This window comes from Megalops cyprinoides, chromosome 4 (genome assembly GCF_013368585.1).
Source record: "Megalops cyprinoides isolate fMegCyp1 chromosome 4, fMegCyp1.pri, whole genome shotgun sequence".
Lineage (NCBI taxonomy): Eukaryota > Metazoa > Chordata > Actinopteri > Elopiformes > Megalopidae > Megalops > Megalops cyprinoides.
This window is the reverse complement of record NC_050586.1, coordinates 8,014,724-8,023,544: the sequence shown is the minus strand read 5'-3', so window position 1 is coordinate 8,023,544 and position 8,821 is coordinate 8,014,724.

The window sequence follows — 8,821 nt, the reverse complement described above, 5'->3', positions numbered from 1 at the left end:
TCCAAGCCTTGTCGTTTGCTGTAGTATTGCAGCATGTTAGCATGTTCTGTGATCTAGTGAAGTATGCTAAGTGTGTGTACTTGTCTTCCCTTTGTTTCTAGGCTGTCTAATCAGGTTAGCACAAGTTAACTTGTGGTAGGGTTTGAATAGCGTTATGCTCACACTCGCTGGTCTGGGTGTTTGTTAGCCTGGTCTGGCGCTCTTGCTCATTCAACTTGAATGCATTTGCTTCTCTTCTATTGTGCTCGAGGTCGCTCTGGATAAGAGCATCTGCTAAATGAATTTAATGTAATGTAATGTAATGTAATGTCATGCTGAGCACTAGCACACTGAGAAATGCCTCATAAGCGGAAAGCCAGCAAAAAAGGTGAGAATCCTTATGTGAAAACATAGCTGTACTGAGAAGGATTGAATTCCCTAATAACCCCCCCCCCCCAAACACACACACACACACACACCCCAAGAGGCCGTAGCAAAGATTTAGAGCCAGAACTCGATCATTTTGCAGTGATTTCGCGGTGTACACCCTTGCCATGGGCTGGAAAATCAGTTTGGCTGCGGTTTGCAGTGAGCCTGGGCCTCACTGGGCAGAGGCTAATGTGCAATACCCACGCAGCAGGGTTCGTCCTCGGGTGGAGTGAAACGCGGCCGGCCCGCTGTGGGCAAAGAGGGTCTGGTCGCACAGCGCAGAACCTTGCTGTGAACCTGGGCAAACATCTCTGTCTCTCTCTCTGCACACCGCCACCGTTATGCCCGTGATCCCAAGACGCCACCAGCATTCCTGTCTAATAACTGTCTGTGGGATGCAGCTGGGAGTCTCTGCAGGGTTCTCCTTGAAATCCAAGACTGTCTCTCTTTTCTTTTCTTTTTTTTTCAAGAGAGAGGGGTTAACTTAAGGCAAGAGTAAGAACAAAAACAGAGACAGCACATGAAAGGGGGACAAGGCCCTAATGGTTTTTAAAAATAAAAATTTAAATAAGCCCTCTTCCTTCTCCCAATCGATGAATATATGCTCTGGGGTACATTGTGGGTGGGGGTTGGGGGTTGGGGGTTGGGGTTTGTGTGTGGGAGGGTGTGGGGGTTGGGGGGTTATGTTAATCCACCTGGCTGCTTCCAATCTCCCCAGGATCAAAGGGCAGACCCTACAGGCCCGTTGGCAACTCTGGGCCCCTCTGTCATGGCCGACCCGTAATCCTCTTATGACCACTGCGCAAACGTTGACTCTGCATCTGGCAACCCACTGGGTCAGCCGTGGCAAAAGGCAGGACCCATTGAGACCCTGTGGACCCAATTAAGCACTTATTATCACGTCTCTGAGGGTGGGGGGGTGGGGGCGGAGGATAGGTGATATTATTTGATGTAGATTATAATTGCGGATCAATAACATAGGCATAGCACAGGCCACCCCCCCCCCGCTCCTGTCTTTGAAAAGGAGAAGCCTTTTTTTATGTTGCTGTTTGTTTGCTGCCACTTTACCATCACTCCCTTTCTGGGGGGGGCGTGAAAAAACCCACACACAAAAATCTGCTTGACCACTGGGAGAGCAGTTTCCATCCAAAAATAGGTCTGAGAATTTCTTTTTTTTTTTTTTTAGGAGATGGCTGAGAAGGGGCGGGTCCTACCAGACGACAGTGTTAAGAGTGCTGCCTCTTGGGATTGCTCATTGTCCATGTGGGAACTGGTTCTCTTCAAAACCCATTCTTTCTCCAACAATGTATTAAGTCACAACTGCTGTGTCATTTCCCTCCTCTGTTCTGCTGATTGTGTCTCCTGTGGCCTGGTGATGCTCGCTAATGAACCTCGCAGAGAAGGACTCGGGGGTCAGGAAGTGTTCACAGTATACAGCCCGTCACCCAGCTAGCGCTCGGCAGTCCCATAGCGCTACCTCTTAGAGCACTGCAACAATATTATAGCAAAGCAGGAAGAATGTTATTTTTCAGTTGGCTGCCAGAAAAAAACCCTCACATTGTTAACATTGTTAACCCTGCATTGTTAACATGATAACATGTAAAAGGATTCAATGCACGATGAGTATGCACAGTTAATAAAATGGGAAGCATGGTAATTGAAGTATAGACAGTGCGAACGAAGTAGCTGCTAAATGATACATATGATTGTGTGGTAATCAGATAATTTCGCTGATTGTTTCTCTAACTGTAAAGCCCATCCTGATTGTGTTCCTAGAGCATTGGGCTGTAGGCACAGGATGGGACCGTAAAGCAGACAAAGACTGCCCTCAGAGTCGCACTAACCTGAGCTAATGGGAAAACATTGGCCAGCGTGCATTACAATGGAGAGAGGTCAGCCAATACACTCCCACAGTAATATACTCTCTCACACACTCAACACATCCTGCAGCGCTCAGAAACCAGGCTGATGAGTGCTTGGACAACCCTTTACCATTTCCCTGTGGTTTTAGTGCAGTGTCTCTGGCCTCTGCTATAAGGAGACATTTGGATGCCACTTGGTCTGTAGTGAAGTGGTTTTGTGAACAATGTGCTTCAGAAAAAAAAAACACCAGAAGGGTAACTTTCTCCTTTGTGAGGAAAAAGTCATGATCATCACTATCACAATAGTGTAGATCAGTAGAATCTTAGCTAGTATTACATTCTTAGCTTCAGAACACCATGCAGGGTCTGCAGAGAGGGGTGCATGGTTAGTGCTAATCCAGCCCTCCCTTGGCTAAAAAGTAGGACCAAGCTTTATGGGAAAAGGAGACTCAGGGAAAGGGTTTGCTGGGAGGTACCAAGCATCTGAAAGCAGCCATGTATGGGTCACAGCCTTAGTGTGTGCTTGGTGAGTTCAAATAAACTGAATGGAATATTAATAAATATTGTAAGGACATTAATAAAAAAATAACATCCTTGCAGTTCTTTCTCACAGAAATACTGACTTTTCCCCTGTAGTAATGTAACATACATTTTCACAACAGACAAAATTAAATTAACATGAACATGCACTACACACATATAGAAAAAGAAAATACAGCGCTTTGAAAAAAGAAAGTACAGCAAATGCAATACTTTTTACAATGCTGTTGTTTGTGATCCACAATCGTGCTCCTTGTTTGTTATGGCACAGCCTATCTCTCCAAACAGAAGGTCACTTTATATTTGTGTATGTCACACATAATTATTAATGTGTGATTATCATTACATTTTGATTGGAGATGCTCTCATTTCTGACCTTACGCTGACCAGAAAAAAAATAGGTTTATTTAAAAAAACAGAGGTATAAGGAATTTTAGTAAGTGCTGCTAAAAGAAACAGTGAAATAAACATAATATTGTGCAACGTAAATGCATGTAATGTAATAATATTCAAGACCAAGAAATTTCTGGAAAACTGTGTGCGGGGATGGGGCTGACTTCACCTGTTCTGTCCTGTTCCTGTAGGACCCATCCCCCCCAATAACCCGTCACACCTGCATGGAGGTGTGACGCATCGAGCGTGAACATTTACAATCCCTGCATGTATACTGTCAGCAGCCCCCTTTTGTCTGCATGGATGTGGCATTGGTAAAGTGATCTTTCAGCCTGTCGGGGTAGTTGAAGGGCGGGTAGCTCGCTGACTGTCATATGAGCATATGAATAGATCGAAATGGCAGTCTCTGCTCCCCCCCAGTCATTCATACAGACGGCTCCTTCAGACCGGTTCTGTGGCATACACTGCCCTACCCACTGAACCAGCTCCAGTCCAGTCCGTTTGGACTGAGGGGAAGAGACTGCGGCGGGACTTTTAAAAAATGGCTGGAACGTCACAAAAGATAAAGAGTAGTACCTCGTAGAGAAGTTCTCCAGCTGTGTTTTGCGCATTTATACGCACTGTATTTTATATTTGAAATACAGTCATGGTGGGGCTTAAATCAGAGCTGTGGGAGGAAGGAAGAACACCTGCAGGTGCCGAAACTGTTCCAGCAACAGCTAAAGCTGTGTATGGGGGCTAAAGACATTGGCAGGTGTGAAACTGTACTGAATGTCACCCGGGATAAGGGTAGCTCTCTGGAAAAGAGATAAATAATAAGGATGGAAATTCTAAATTCCTCACACACCTGTTCCTTATCCATTCAGCTGCTGACATTATGTACGCTCTCAGGCTACCTATAGCCTGCGCACAAGCGCACAGGTTCCTCGAGTTATTTTTGCACGTCGCCTTGCCTTCCTCTCTGCATGATCCACACCATCCACCAGTCATGTTTGTGACTATTCACTCACGCTATCCCACATATGACGTCATACATTTCCACACTCTCAATTGTGCAATTGAATCCAAATCCTTACTCGGATCATAGCTGTACAAGGAATTTTTCAGTTTCTTTGTAAAATGGTGGTGTATTAATGCGGAGACAGTAGTGTAGCATAGTGGTAGGGAGCAGCACTCATAACCCAAAGGTTGCTGGTTGAAATCCCTGCTAGGTCACTGGTGTTGCACCCTTGGGCAAGGTATTTTACACACAGATTACCTCAGTAGATATCCAGCTGAATAAATGGATACAATTGTAACCAATAGAAGTCGTTCTGCACTAGAGTGTCTGCTAAATGACAATAATCACCTCCAACTCACTGAACCACAAAGCGGTTCTCTTATGCCACTCTTCTCTTGGTGCAACACAAAACAAGCAACCCCGGTCTGTCCGTCCGTCTGTTCGTCTGTGTGCAACGAGCGAGGACTACGTGTATTCCTTCAGGAGCAGCGGCGCATGCCCATGGGGGCTATTAACACGGAGGGCGGGGCGCAGATCGACAGACTTCCTCCTGCATTGTCCCACTAATGGATTAAACATTGAGTTTCCTGCGAGAGCTGTTAACCTGCCTTGATTTCCCATTTGTTATGGGGGGTGTGGCCATTAGTGATGCAAGTTGTCAGAGCCCCAAGGGCCCTTTGTTCTGCACAAATGAGAAACGCATAATCTGAATACACCACCCTCGATTGTGGGGTCCTTTTATGAAGCTAATTCAGTGTGTGTGCGTTACATGAGCAGTAGGATGTACAGATGTCCAGCAGTAAAGAATCAACATTAATTTGGCACTGGGCTAGGCAGATCCCCATTCACCCCCATCAGGAGGACAGATGAAATCACATGACTTGGAGGGGAAAAAAAAACAGATTTTTACAGCCAAGTAGTTACGTGATAAAAGGACTGTTTTGCGCATAAATCCTCAATGAAGCATGGACCATGAAAGCTTCCATGACCATGAAGCCACATCACAAGTTGGGCCCAACACATGAAAAATTATACCAGGGGTGTAGGGGTGTCAGACACCTGGTTCCTGGAGGGTCACTGCGTAAACTAGCTTTGTTCCAGCTACCTTTCCCTGACTAAATTCTTTCAGAGAGTTAATATGTACTGTACTGTACTGTACGCTTATGTACACACACGAGCATGTCTCTAGCCTTGGCTACCAGCGGTGTGTATGGCAAAGCTACCTGAACGAAGCAGACCTGACACAAAGCTGGTCAGTGAGGTTAGCACCTTCTATCATGTGTAGTAGTATAGTTGTCCTTAAGAGGGAAGCAGATGTGCAATTTGTAGTTTTGGTTTTTCTCGTGCGTATGTGCAACTTAGATGTCATACAGTGGAAAAGTTTAAGTGAATGATTCATCATCTTCTCTCCTCAATGGGTCATCAAGAGCAAAAGGCAGCACACAGTGGCCGTGTGCTTGATGCTCCAATACCACACTCTTTCTTGCACTTTGGTTTGGCTTAGCCTTAAGTAACAACACAAAGTCAAGTGGCTGTGGATGCCAGCGTGTGTCCATATACGTGTCTGTTGACAACGTCTTCCAGGGGCTAAACAATACAGATGGATGGCCGAGATACTCTCTGGCAGCGTGCCTCAGGTCAGACTTTGTGAGTTAACAAATGACCCGGAGCGTCTTAGAATAGCCTGGCCCCACTGCTGCACCCCTTCCATCCTTCATGGTGCTGGGTGAGCGTCCAGGGAGGATCACCCTGGTAGACAGGATAGAGCCAGGAGGAGCAGGAGGCTCCTATTCCAGGATATCCTGCCTTTGAGGGGCAGTGCCCTGTATTGTCCCAGACAGGCGTCATTGTCACTCTCCATCCCAGGTGGGATGCTGAGCACTTGGAACCGCTTCATAAAGGATCTGAAGGACAGAGAAGATAACCTCAGTGCGATGCCGAATTAAGCAGCAGGCACCGCTGATGGGGACTGATAGAGAGCTTAATGACTGCAGGAAGGCAGTGTAGCCTAGTGGTAAGGAGCAGGATGCGTAACCGAAAGGTTGCCAATTTGACTCCACACTGGAGCACTGCTGCTGTGTCCTTGGGTAAGGTACTTAACCCAGAATTGTCTCAGCAAACATCCAGCTGTATAAATGGGTGACATGTAAAAAAAAAAAAACTGTAACCTAAGTAAATTGGTCTGGATAAGAGCATCTGCTAACAGTGTAATGAAAGCAGTGATTTAACCTTCCCTCAGGACTCGTATCCAGGGACACTTGTGTACTTATATTGTCCTTTTACGTTGTTGGAGGAGAGCTGTTGCAAAGAGACATGGAGAAAAGATGAAGGAACTGCAGCCTTCAAATCTGAAACCCTCATGTATACACCATGCAAAAAAGGCCTCTTCACCATCATCTGGAGGAATATAAAAACCTAGGCATGCACAAACCAATTTGCATGGTCCTTGGCCAGGGTATCGTTAAGTGAGACACGTTGCTTCCGATGACAGCGGACAATTTGGCGGGGCCTGAATGGGCCGGGCACGTATCCCTCCGGATTCGGGCGTGGAAGGCTCATCCCGGGCGGTGGCCACAAAGGCCCCCTTTACAGCCTCCTCTATCCCCTCCATTGTGAGGGGGCCACTGCTTTCACTCCACGCACGCCGCTCCCGGTTAGAGACCTAAATGCAACTCCTGTCATCTCCCCCTGCTGCGTGCCAGTTCAGCTGGGCACATTCACGGGCTCCGAGCATCACTTAATCTCGCATCCCCCACAGACAGGGATAGAATGAGGAGGGGTGAAAAAAAAAGACAGAGCTGAAGTCAAAGTCCATTTAGATTTCATTGCACGTGTCACATTATCTCCTCTGTGAGCAGTGCCCCCTTGCTGAGATTTGCAATGTTTACAGATTTACCGTTGGGTTTTCACAGAGGCAATTACATTGCATCACTGTCATTTTGCAGATGCTATTATCCAGAGCACCCTTACATAGGTTACAGTTTGTACATGTTATCCATTTATACAGCTGGAAATTTAATTCTGGGTTAAGTACCCTCCCCAAGGGTACAGCAGCAGTTCCCCAGCGGAGAATGGAACCAGCAACCTTTTGGTTATAAGCTCTGCACCTTACCAAAACACTATACTGCTACCCCAGTTAATGTTGAGTATGTTACACAAGGGAGCAATTTTAATACCCCACCTGGGGTTCAGACCCTTTGGTTCAGAATTCAGCACTTCTTTGATCCAAACTCAAGACACACACGTGCAAGTTCATTGATAAATAAGACAGATTCACACTGGTGTGCATATGAAGACCAAAAGCACAGACATTCAGATGAGGATGAAAATGGCTTTCAGTGTACAGATTCAAAAAAAGAGACGAAACTGTTAAACATGATTGAGATAGATGATACCACAAACATCAACGTTACAGGTCAGAGTTACGGGCAGGTTATGGGGGGTAACCTCAGTGTTATGCTTCCCAACATCTGTCATCCACAGACCACCATGGCTTGCCTCAGACAGCGTTCCCACGTGCTGGGGGTGCCTGACCCGGCATCCTCCGATCACGGGTAAGGCACGCATGAATGGGGCCCATTGCTGCGCTGATGCAGGGATGCTTCAATGGTGAATGGTGCAGGCTATGTAAGGCAAACCAATCCCGCCTCATCTCCTTCCTCCCTCAGACCCCCACCAGCCCAAAGCCCCCCCCCCCCCCCCACCCCCAGAGAGAACACCCCCATTCTCCTGATTCATCTGGCCCATGTAGTGAATCCACCGCCTGCAACAACAACCAACCGCCACCATACCCCCCTACCCCCTCACCCCCCCCACCCCCCCCTTCCTGACAGGTGCCCCCATGAAAGAACCTCCAGTACAGAGCCATGGCAAGACGTCAAAGCTATAGAGCTGGGGGGGGGGGTTAGAGTGAGGAGAAGCAGTGGTGATGATGGATAGAAAAAAGGCTAAACCTGCAGCTGCTCCCCAGCAACATGTTACTTTCATTTAAAAATAATCAATCAAGGCAACGACAATAATAAAAGAAATATATTGAGACAAATTTGTCTTAATTGTTTCATTACTTGCCTTTGATATTGCCGCTAGGACAAGGGAATATATATTTTTATATATTATATATTTTTTTGTCTTCCTTCTCTAACAAAACTTTTTTCCCGTTGAGGTTGGGGCTTCTAGCAGATGTGAGCCAGATCGCATTCCTTAAGTTACCTCTGACATTTGTCATGCCCGTTATGTTATTTGTTTGCTTTGAATCAAAGGGGCCGTTGTAGCCTGGAGCTGCCAGTCAGGTCGAAAGAAACAATATGCTCTCACAGCGGGAGACACTGCTGCCTGCTGTTCGGATCTAAGAACTACAACCTTTAGCAGTTGCCAGGGAGAAATTAATCGGGAACTGAAGTTGTCTACCGGTAGATTCCGGGGGATTTGATGTTAGAGCACAAGCCGTATGGTGTGTGGTCACAACGAACTTTAATCTGCGGTGTGCGCAGTTGAAATTTGTTTGGCGCTGAAGCGTAATTTTAGGAATTTCTAAAAAATTTAAACTCTGTTCATGACCTATAAAAACCTTACGTTCCTGCACCTAAAAAAACAAGATATACGTGCGATTATTTCTAAC